Below are 12,168 nucleotides of genomic sequence, written 5' to 3'. Positions count from 1 at the left end.
CTCTGTCAGCTGAGAGGCCCCATAAACAATGATACTCCAATGAGCACACCTAGCACCCAAGCCTTGGATTCTAATACTGTTCTCCAATAAGGTAAAAGTATTACTTGGAGAAATGGATGATTCTAGGACTGAGGCAAGAAATGTACAAGGTAAGCCTGGCCAGGTGTGGTGGCTCACGCCTGTAATCCCAACACTCTGGGAGGCCCAGGCAGGAGAATCACTTGAGCTCAGGAGTTCCAGACCAGCCTGGGAAACACAGTGAAACCTCATCTCTAAAAAAAAGAAAAAAAATACAAAAATTAACCAGGTGTGATGGCAGGCACCTGTAGTCCCAGCTACTGAGAGGCTGAGGTGGGAGGATGGCTTGAGCCTGGGAGGCTGAGGTTGCAGTGAGCTGTGATCATGCCACTGCACTCCACCAGCCTGGGCAACAGAGTGAGACACTCTCAAAAGAAAAAAAAAAAAGAAATAAGCCTGGAGCATCTTATACTACCGGAAAGTAAGGAAGTGTTCAAAAATTAAAAAAAAGAACTCACAATGATGGGGATATACCAAAGGGCCACAAGGGCCAACTGAAAGAGCTCCCAATGGCCAAAGCAGAAACAATTTGAGCAACAAAATAAATAAAGCAGTATTAGACTACAACTAAAAGGATAAAATATCCATGAGTCCATACTGATATAGATTCATTACTGAATGAATGAATAAATAAATAGGAGGAAAAAGGAAATTTTTGCAAAAGAATTCCAAAAATATTAGCTATTCCATGCTCAAAAAGGTGAAGCATAACTCTCCATTCCTTAAGTGTGAGGTATGTATACTGACTTCTTTCTGAAGAATACAGTAAATGTGTAGGGTGAATAAAGAATACCTTTACTGTGGAAAAACCCAGCAAACACTACACTGTGTAAGGCATGTGACAGAAGTCAACATCAACAGCAATAAGTCATGGTCATAATATGTACCCTTGATATCATATGACGAGAATGAAAATTTATCTCTAAGCCCTTCCACCTAAAACCCCATAACCCCATTGTAATCATGACAAAAATATCATACAAATCTTAATTGAGGGACACTCCACAAAACACTGGACTAGTACTCCTCAAGAAGGTTATGGTCACAAAAAACAAGGAAAGTCTGAGAAACTGTCACAGCCAAGAGAATCCTAGAAACATGACAACTAAAAATGTAATGTGGTATCCTGGATGGAATCCTGGAAGAGAAAAAAGACATTAGGCAAAAACTAAGAAAATATGAATGAAGTATGGATGTCAGTTAATAATGTATCACTATAGGTTCATTAATTACGACAAATGTACCTGCTAATTAAGATGCTAATTAGGGAAACTGGATATTAGCATATGAGAATTCTCTAAACCAGAGGTCCCTAACCTTTTTGGCACCACTGAAACCAGTTTCATGGAAGACAATTTTTCCATGGATGGGTGGGGAATGGTTTTAGAATGAAACTATTCCACCGCAGATCATCAAGAATTAGATTCTCATAAAGAGCATGCAACCTAGGTCCCTCATATGCGCAGTTCACAATAGGGCTCCTGCTGCTATGAGAATCTAATGCCACTGCTGATCTGACAGGAAGCAGAGCTCAGGCAGTAATGCTCACTCACCCACCACTCACCTCCTACTGTGTGGCCCAGTTCCTAACAAGCCACAGACTGATACCGGTTCAGGACCCTGGGGTTACAAATCCCTGCTCTAAAATATCTTCACAATTGTTTTGTAAATCTTTAAACTGTTATAAAATAAGTTTATTAAAGAAAAATGGGGCCAGGCACAGTGGCTCATGCCTGTAATCCCAGCACTTTGGGAGGCCGAGGCAGGTGGATCACCTGAGGTCAGGAGTTCAAGACCAGCCTGGTCAACACGGTAAAACCCCGTCTCTACTAAAAATACAAAAAGCAGCTGGGCATGGTGGCGTGCATCTGTAATCCCAGCTACTCTGGAGGCTGAGACTAGAGAATTGCTTGAACTCGGAATGTGGAGGTTGCAGTGACCTGAGATCACGCCACTGCACTCTAGCCTGGGAGATAAAGTGAGACTCCATCTCAGAAAAAGAAAAATGGGCCAGGCACGGTGACTCACACCTAATCCCAACACTCTAGGAAGCCGAGGGGGGCAGACAGCTTGAATCCAGCAGTTCAAGACCAGTCTGAGAAAAATGATGAAACTCAGTCTCTACAAAAAAAAAAAAAATATATATATATATATACACAAAAATTTGCCAAGCATGGTGGTACAAGCATGTAGTCCCAGCTACCCTGGAGGCTGAGGTGGGAGCCTGGGAGGTGGAGGCTGCAGTGAGCCATGATCATGCCACCACTCTCCAGCTTGGGAAACAAAACAAGACCGTGTCTCAAAAAAATGAAAATAAATAAGTTTCATTAAAGAAAAATCAAACCACAGTCTGGAAGAAAGATTTTATAAAACATATTATCTCTTAAAGGACTGCTATCCAGAATTTATTTTTAAAAATCCATACAATGCAGTAAGACAATCCAAAGTTTTTAAGGGGCAGTTTTACACAGATTGCAAATAACACATGAAAACACACTTAGCATCATTAGCCATAAAGTGTCTCTTATTGACCAAACTCTACTCAAATTCCCCTGAACTATTTTTCAACTGGGCTAGACTTTTGGACTTCCATGTTTATCTCTGCACTGTTCAATTTTAATAAGAATCTTGCTAAATCAGTCTGACAAGATACTCCCACCCCTAATATCTGGTCATCCTCAATATTTAATCAGATTCCTCATTCTCCACTATCCCCCAAGTGACATCTCACCACTGTGGTCTGTCTCCAGCAAGAATTCTGTTAGGTCGATGTCGATTTAGCCAGAATCTCCCCTTACCTGTGATGTTTCCTCTTGGTAATCTTCCATCCACTGACACTCACCCAGCTTTTTAGCTATAAATTGTCACTTGTCTATGCTGTATTCAGAATTGAGCCCAATCTCTCTTCCTCACTGGAAAATCCCATAGCAGTTGATATGGTCTGGATGTTTTGTCTCTTTCCAATCTCATGCTGAAATGGGACCTCCAATGTTGGAGGTGGGCCTAGTAGGAGGTATCTGGGTCATGGGGCTGGATCCTTCATAAATGGCTTGGTGCTCTTCTTACAGCGATTAGTTTTCACTCTATGAGTCCATGTGAGATCTGGTTGTTTAAAACAGCCTGCCACCTCTTCCCTCTCTTTCTTGCTGCCTCTCTCACCATGTGATATACCAACTCCTCCTTTGTCTTCCACCATTATTTTAAACTTCCTGAGGTCTCACCAGAAGCTGAGCTGATGACAGATGCTTGTACAGCCTGCAGAGCCAAGAGCCAAATAAACCTCTTTTCTTTATAAATTATCCAGCCTCAGGTATTCCTTTATAGCAATGCAAAAGCAACTAATACAGCAGTGGTTCCTACAGCTATCACAATAGTTCCTCCCTTGAAAAAAGTATGCCTTACCACCTTTCACAAGGGTCATAAATAATTATTTCATTAACAGTAGTCATTAGGGAAATGCAAATTAAAACCACCAGATACCATTATATAACCACTAAAATGACTAAAATTTAAAAGACTGACAAAACTAACTATTGGCAAAACTGCAGATCTATGGAAATCTGAATGAATTATATACATTGCTAGTGAGAACGCAAATGGCAAATTGTTTAGCAGTTTTCTTTAAAGTTAAGCATACACTCACCACAGACTCAGCAATTCTACTCCTAAGTATTTTACCTGTGAGAAATGAAAGCATATGTTCACATAAATTCACATAAAGTCTACATAAAGACATATATATATTCCTAATACACCCAGCAATATGGGTGAATCTCAAAAGCATTACGTGAAAGAAGCCAGTCACAAAAGATCACAAATTGTATAATTCTATTTAGAATAAAATCTAGAAAAGACTGAACTATCATGACAAAAAGCAGATTATGGTGGCCAGGGGCCACTGATGAAGAGGATTCACTGGATAGGTATGAGGAAAATTTGAGGGTAATGGAAATGTTATATATCATGATTGTACTGGTGGTTACACAATTGTATGTATTTGTCAAAACTCATTAAATTGTACACTTACCACTGATCAATTTTGTTGCATGTAAATTATACTCCAACAAAGTTGACAAAAAAGTAGTATGCCTATTACTTGACATAAACTAATCAGCCTATATACTAACTTGCCCCTTATAAATAATAAAGTCACTTTTCAAGGGTGAGACAGGAGGATCACTTAAGATCAGCAGTACAAGACCAGCCTGGGCACCACAGGAGGACCCGATCTCTCCAAAAATTTTACTTTAAATAGCTAGGCATGAGGGTGCATGCCTGTAGTCCCAGGTACTCTGGAGGGAGGTCAGGGGGACCGCATGAGCTCAGGAGCTCTAATCTACAGTGAGCTATGATTGCACCACTGCGCTCCAGCCTGGACAACAGCATGAGACCCTTCCCTAAAAAAAAAATAAATAAATTTAAATAATTTAAAACAATATGTGAGAAGAGAAGTTTAGAGAAAAAAGAGTAAAAAGAGATTAACAAAGCCTCCAAGAAATAGGGGACTATGTGAAAAGACCAAATCTACATCTGATTGGTGTACCTGAAAGTGATGGGGAGAATGGTACCAAGTTGGAAAACACTCTGCAGGATATTATCCAGGAGAACTTCCCCAATCTAGCAAGGTAGGCCAACATTCAAATTCAGGAAATACAGAGAACGCCACAAAGATACTCCTCGAGAAGAGCAACTCCAAGACACATAATTGTCAGATTCACGGAAGTTGAAATGAAGGAAAAAATGTTAAGGGCAGCCAGAGAGAAAGGTCAGGTTACCCAAAAAGGGAAGCCCATCAGACCAACAGCGGATCTCTCGGCAGAAACTCTACAGGCCAGAAGAGAGTGGGGGCCAATATTCAACATTCTTAAAGAATTTCAACCCAGAATTTCATATCCAGACAAATTAAGCTTCATAAGCGAAGGAGAAATAAAATCCTTTACAGAGAAGCAAATGCTGAGAGATTTTGTCACCACCAGGCCTGCTTTACAAGAGCTCCTGAAGGAAGCACTAAGCATGGAAAGGAACAACCGGTACCAGCCACTGCCAAAACTGCCAAAATGTAAAGACCATCAATGCTAGGAAGAAACTCCATCAAATAACGAGCAAAATAACCAGCTAACATCATAATGACAGGATCAAGTTCACACGTAACAATATTAACATTAAATATAAATTTGCTAAATCCTCCAATTAAAAGACACAGACTGGCAAATTGGATAAAGAGTCAAAACCCATCAACAATTTGCTATTTCCAGGAGACCCATCTCACGTGCAGAGACACACATAGGCTCAAAATAAAGGGATGGCGGAAGATCTACCAAGCAAATAGAAAACAAAAAAAGCCAGGGGTTGCAATCCTAGTCTCTGATAAAACAGACTTTAAACCACCAAAGATCAAAAGAGACAAAGAAGGCCATTACATAATGGTAAAGGGATCAATTCAACAAGAAGAGCTAACTATCCTAAATATATATGCACCCAATACAGGAGTACCTAGATTCACAAAACAAATCCTTAGAGACTTACAAAGAGACTTCGAATCCAACAGAATAATAATGGAAGGCTTTAACACCACACTGTCAACATTAGACAGATCAACGAGACAGAAAGGTAACAAGGATATCCAGGAATTGAACTCAACTCTGCACCAAGCAGATCTAATAGACATCTACAGAACTCTCCACCCCAAATCAACAGAATATTCTTCTCAGCACCACATCGCACTTATTCCAAAATTGACCACATAGTTGGAAGTAAAGCACTCCTCAGCAAATGTAAAAGAACAGAAATCACAACAAACTGTCTCTCAGACCACAGTGCAATCAAATTAGAACTCAGGATTAAGAAACTCAATCAATACCGCTCAACTACATGGAAACTGAACAATCTGCTCCTGAATGACTACTGGGTACATAACGAAATGAAGGCAGAAATAAAGATGTTCTTTGAAACCAATGAGAACAAAGATACAACATACCAGAATCTCTGGGACACATTTAAAGCAGGGTTTAGAGGGAAATTTATAGCACTAAATGCTCACAAGAGAAAGCTGGAAAGATCTAAAATTGACACCCTCACATCACAATTAAAAGAACTAGAGAAGCAAGAGCAAACACATTCAAAAGCTAGCAGAAGGCAAGAAATAACAAAGATTAGAGCAGAACTGAAGGAGATAGAGACACAACAAACCCTTCAAAAAATCAGTGAATCCAGGGGCTGGTTTTTTGAAAAGATTAACAAAATTGATAGACCGCTAGCAAGATTAATAAAGAGGAAAAGAGAGAAGAATCAAATAGATGCAATAAAAAATGATGAGGAGGATATCACCACCAACCTCACAGAAATACAAACTACCATCAGAGAATACTATAAACACCTCTACGCAAATAAACTAGAAAACCTAGAAGAAATAGATAAATTCCTGGACACATACACTATCCCAAGACTAAACCAGGAAGAAGCTGAATCCCTGAATAGACCAATAACAGGCTCTGTAATTGAGGCAATAATAGCCTACCAACCAAAAAAAGTCCAGGACCAGGATTCACAGCCGAATTCTACCAGAGGTACAAAGAGGAGCTGGTACCATTCCTTCTGAAATTATTCAATAGAAAAAGAAGGAATCCTCCCTAACTCATTTTATGAGGCCAACATCATCCTGATACCAAAGCCTGGCAGAGACACAACACAAAAAGAGAATTTTAGACCAATATCCCTGATTAACATTGATGCAAAAACCCTCAGTAAAATGCTGGCAAACCGAATACAGCAGCACATTAAAAAGCTTATCCACCATGATCAAGTGGGCTTCATCCCTGGGATGCAAGGCTGCTTCAACATATGCAAATCAATAAACATAATCCAGCATATAAACAGAACCAACAACAAAAACCACATGATTATCTCAATCGATGCAGAAAAGGCCTTTGACAAAATTCAACAGCCCTTCAGGCTAAAAACTCTCAATAAATTAGGTATTGATGGGACATATCTCAAAATAATAAGAGCTATTTATGACAAACTCACAGCCAATATCATACTGAATGGGCAAAAACTCGACACATTCCCTTTGAAAACTGGCACAAGACAGGGATGCCCTCTCTCATCACTCCTATTCAACATAGTGTTGGAAGTTCTGGCCAGGGCAATCAGGCAAGAGAAAAAAATTAAGGGTATTCAGTTAGGAAAAGAAGTCAAATTGTCCCTGTTTGCAGATGACATGATTGTATATTTAGAAACCCCATAGTCTCAGCCCAAAGTCTCAAGCTGATAAGCAACTGGAGCAAAATCTCAGGATACAAAATCAATGTGCAAGAATCACAAGCATTCCTATACACCAATGACAGACAAACAGAGAGCAAAATCATGAGTGAACTCCCATTCTCCATTGCTACAAAGAGAATAAAATATCTAGGAATCCAACTTACAAGGGATGTGAAGGACATCTTCAAGGAGAACTACAAACCACTGCTTAATGAAATAAAAGAGGACACAGACAAATCGAAGAACATTCCATGCTCATGGATAGAAAGAATCAATAATGTGAAAATGGCCATACTGCCCAAGGTAATTCATAGATTCAATGCCATACCCATCAAGCTACCAATGATTTTCTTCACAGAATTGGAAAAAACTACTTTAGAGTTCATATGGAACCAAAAAAGAGCCTGCATTGCCAAGACAGTCCTAAGCAAAAAGAACAAAGCTGGAGGCATCACGCTACCTGACTTCAAACTATACTACAAGGCTACAGTAACCAAAACAGCATGGTACGGGTACCAAAACAGATATATAGACCAACGGAACAGAACAGAGCCCTCAGAAATAATACCACACATCTGCAACCATCTGATCTTTGACAAACCTGACAAAAACAAGAAATGAGGAAAGGATTCTCTATTTAATAAATGGTGCTGGGAAAACTGGCTAACTATAAGTAGAAAGCTGAAAGTGGATCCCTTCCGTACACCTTATACAAAAATTAATTCAAGATGGATTAGAGACTTAAATGTTAGACCTAAAACCATAAAAACCCTAGAACAAAACCTAGGCAATACCATTCAGGACATAGGCATGGGCAAGGACTTCATGACTAAAACACCAAAAGCAATGGTAACAAAAGCCAAAGTTGACAAATGGGATCTTATTAAACTAAAGAGCTTCTGCACAGCAAAAGAAACTACCATCAGAGTGAACAGGCAACCTATAGAATGGGAGAAAATTTTTGCAATCTACTCATCTGACAAAGAGCTAATATCCAGAACCTACAAAGAACTCAAACAAATTTACAAGAAAAAAACAAACAACCTCATCAAAAAGTGGGCAAAGGATATGAACAGACACTTCTCAAAAGAAGACATTTATGCAGCCAACAGACACATGAAAAAATGCTCATCATCTCTAGCCATCAGAGAAATGCAAATCAAAACCACAATGAGATACCATCTCACACCAGTTAGAATGGCAATCATTTAAAAGTCAGGAAACATCAGGTGCTGGAGAGGATGTGGAGAAATAGGAACGCTTTTACACTGTTGGTGGGACTGTAAACGAGTTCAACCATTGCGGAAGACAGTGTGGCAATTCCTCAAGAATCTAGAATTAGAAATACCATTTGACCCAGCCATCCCACTACTGGAGATATACCCAAAGGATTATAAATCATGCTGCTATAAAGACACATGCACATGTATGTTTATTGCGGCACTATTCACAATAGCAAAGACTTGGAACCAACCCAAATGTCCATCGATGACAGACTGGATTAAGAAAATGTGGCACATATATACCATGGAATACTATGCAGTCATAAAAAAGGATGAGTTCATGTCCTTTGTAGGGACATGGATGCAGCTGGAAACCATCATTCTCAGCAAACTATCGCAAGAACAGGAAACCAAACATTGCATGTTCTCACTCACAGGTGCAAAGTGAACAATGAGAACACCTGGACACAGGAAGGGGAACATCATACACCGGGTCCTGTCATGGGGTAGGGGGAGGGGAGGGATAGCACTAGGAGATATACCTAATGTAAATGACGAGTTAATGGGTGCAGCACACCAACATGGCACATGTATACATATGTAACAAACCTGCACATTGTGCACATGTACCCTAGAACTTAAAGTATAATAAAAAAGGAAAAAAGAAAAATAAATAAAATAATATACATAAATATTTTAAGTGGTCATCTGATCTTCTGATGTAACTCATTTTGCATAATTAATAATCATGTCCACTAAGTAGCCAGTGATCCTTTTAAAATCTGTCAGACTCTGTCACTCTTCTGTTCATAAACCTACAATACTTTCCCATCACACTTAGAATAAAATCCAAAGTCCTATTTTCAACATTTACATGGCCCTACATGATCTGACCCTTCTCTCCCTCTTCCAACTTACTCCCCGCATTCCTCTCCCTTACCACACTCCAACCCACACTGCGATTCCCTGAGCAAACCAAGAACACCCCTACCTCAGGGCTGTTGCATCTATTATTCATTCATTCCTTTGAGATGCTGAGCTTGGTGAGAGATTCTAGTGAAAGAAGAGGGCCCATAAACATAGACTGCATGTGTGTGTGTGTGCGCGCGTGTGTGTGTGTGTATGTGTGTAAAGATGCATGTACATGTATGCATGAATACCTGAGGTCCCACGGTGATTAGTATTACAAAGAAGAATGAAGTGGAATATGAAGGGACAGTGGGGTACTTTACCCCCTGAACAAGAACTCCCTTCCCCAACATCTTCATATGGCTCTCTCCCCATTTCATTCATGTCTCTGTTCAAAACCCAGCTTTATCAGAGAGTCCTTCCCTTACTGACTTATCTAGAATAGCATTTCCCCAGCCATTCCCAACCATTCTCTTATCTCTATTTTATTCTTCTTTATGGCACTTTCCACTATCTAACATTATACATAATTTTTGTTTGTCTACCTCTCCAAATAGAATGTAAGCCCCTTAAATATAAGAATTTGTCTTTTTAGGTACTATATCCCAATATGCAAGGCAATGCCTGGCACATGGCAGGTAGGTAATCAATAAGTATTTGCAGAATGAATGAATAGCAGTTAATTGTGACTAGATATAAATAGAGTAATTATTGTGAGCTATAACCTCTTAAGCAAGCTGATACTTATTAATTCTTACAGATTGCTCCTATAGAGAAATGTCAGGAAAATGCAGCGGAGTGTTAAGAATCTAATCTTTTCATGATTAAAACAAGAGAAATTAAACAAACTTATGCAACAGTATTTTCTGTTTCTAAAAACTGGAATTCTAAAAGCAAAATATATTTTAAGTTTACTCATAACTTTTCAAGGAGACACGGCTTTAAAAAGTGAGACACTCTTCGACTAATCAATGCAGCAAAGAGAGGGCAGAAAGGCCAAGAAGCAAGTCAGGAGCTACTCTCCCACAACGACATGGAAACCCTTTCCTATTAATGAAATTTTGGAACCCCAAGCCAAGGCAAAGATCTGCAAAGTATTACTCTTTCGCTATAAACCACAACTTGTATTACCCATTAAATGTCCTTCGCTGAAAGCATAAAATAATATAAGAACTGTTTGCAAGGCTCCAGGTATACTGTACGTCTGAGGATCTATTATGAGACCTCTATTAACAGCTCTTACAGATGCAAACAATTTAGTTTTCAAATGTTGTACAAAAACTAGACTGGCACATTATAAAATCATTTTTATATAAGATGATTTATGTTTATTCAATTTCCAATCTTCCCTTAAGAAGAAGTCAGACATTAACAGGAAATTACTAATATGTTAGTACTCACACTCTGTCGGTCAAGTGCAAATTCAACAAACACATCATTAGATACATGAAATAAAGTAGAATATATAACTCTTGTTGAAAATTGAGTGTCCTATCAAAATCATTTTAATTGAGTTTGTGACCAGTCCAGCCAACATGATGAAATGCCATCTCCACTAAAAATACAAAAATTAGCCAGGCGTGGTGGCGGGTGCCTGTAATCTCAGCTACTCAGGAGGCTGAGGCAGGAGAATCACTTGAACCTTGAACCTGGGAGGTAAAGGCTATAATGAGCCAAGACTGCACCACTGCACACTCCAGCTGGGCGACAGAGTGAGACTGTCTCAAAAAAAAAAAAAAAAAAAAATCATTTTAATTACTAACTTCATTGATAAGCAGGTATTTTAACCTTCAAAACCCGAGAAAGGTGGGGGAAAAGCTTTTGAAATGAACTTTCTTGCATCTTTTTAAAAGAGTTACAAAAACAGGATATGTACTCCATGTCATTATACTCTTTTTCAAACTAACACTAGTAAAACTTGTATAATATGCCTATCTTAGCTAGCACTACTCTAAGAATTACTAATTTTCTGGTATCTCAACATCAGTTTTCATTTCCAAGATGAATGGAGGCCAATGAAACTGTATTACTGATCAAAAAAAATCATTGGGGGATTTTTTTTGTTGTTTAGCAGCCAATTAAGTTCAAATTTTCAAGAACTGAATGGTTAAAAGATTTCCAATTTAGATTCCTCTGTGGTAGTATAGGTTAAGAGTCATTAATTCAACAAAGATTTTTTGGGCACCAACGTACCAGGCAAATCTTTTCTGTAAAAGGCAAGATATATCAACTAGTTCAGGCTTCGTGGGCCACACAGACAATGCTACTACTGAGCTCTGCAACTGTAGCACAAAAGCAGCCAGAGAAAATACACAAATGAATAAGCATGGCTGTGTTCCAATAAAACTTCATATATGGATACTGAGATACAAATTTCATATACTTTTCTGGTGTCATGAAATATTATTCTTCTTTTGATTTTGTTTCAACCATTTAAAAAAGTGAAAATAATTCTTAGTTTGCAGGCCATTCAAAACCAGGCATCTGCCCAGATTTGGCTTTCAGGCCATAGTTGGCCAGTCCTTGATCGAAACCATGAGGGTATAGCAGTGGATGAAACAGAAAAACATTCTTACCTACATGAAGCCTCAATTCTAGCCAAGGGAGACAAACAATAAGAAATTAAATACATTAGATAACATATCAGAAGTAAACAAGAGAGTGAAAAAATAAAACAGGTAAGTGATGGGAGTAC

At 38.8% G+C, this 12,168-nt stretch overlaps 1 protein-coding gene across 43 annotated transcripts in view; it reads right to left on the bottom strand.

Moving 5' to 3' along the window:
* TASP1 (taspase 1) overlaps positions 1-12,168 on the bottom strand; it is a 443,904-nt gene that overhangs the window by 401,268 nt on the left and 30,468 nt on the right. For 3 of the 43 annotated variants that reach the window (XR_012419144.1, XM_074004758.1, XM_065522753.2), the window contains one exon: positions 3,722-3,756. The exons of the other annotated variants lie outside the window; for them this stretch is intronic. The gene's annotated coding sequence lies outside the window, so the exon portion shown is untranslated. The remainder of the gene's footprint in view (positions 1-3,721; positions 3,757-12,168) is intronic. 43 annotated transcript variants of the gene reach the window in all.

This window comes from Macaca fascicularis, chromosome 10, assembly GCF_037993035.2.
Source record: "Macaca fascicularis isolate 582-1 chromosome 10, T2T-MFA8v1.1".
In the NCBI taxonomy this organism is placed as follows: Eukaryota; Metazoa; Chordata; class Mammalia; order Primates; family Cercopithecidae; genus Macaca; species Macaca fascicularis.
Note: the sequence above shows the minus strand (reverse complement) of the source record. Positions and strands in the feature narration are given on the sequence as shown.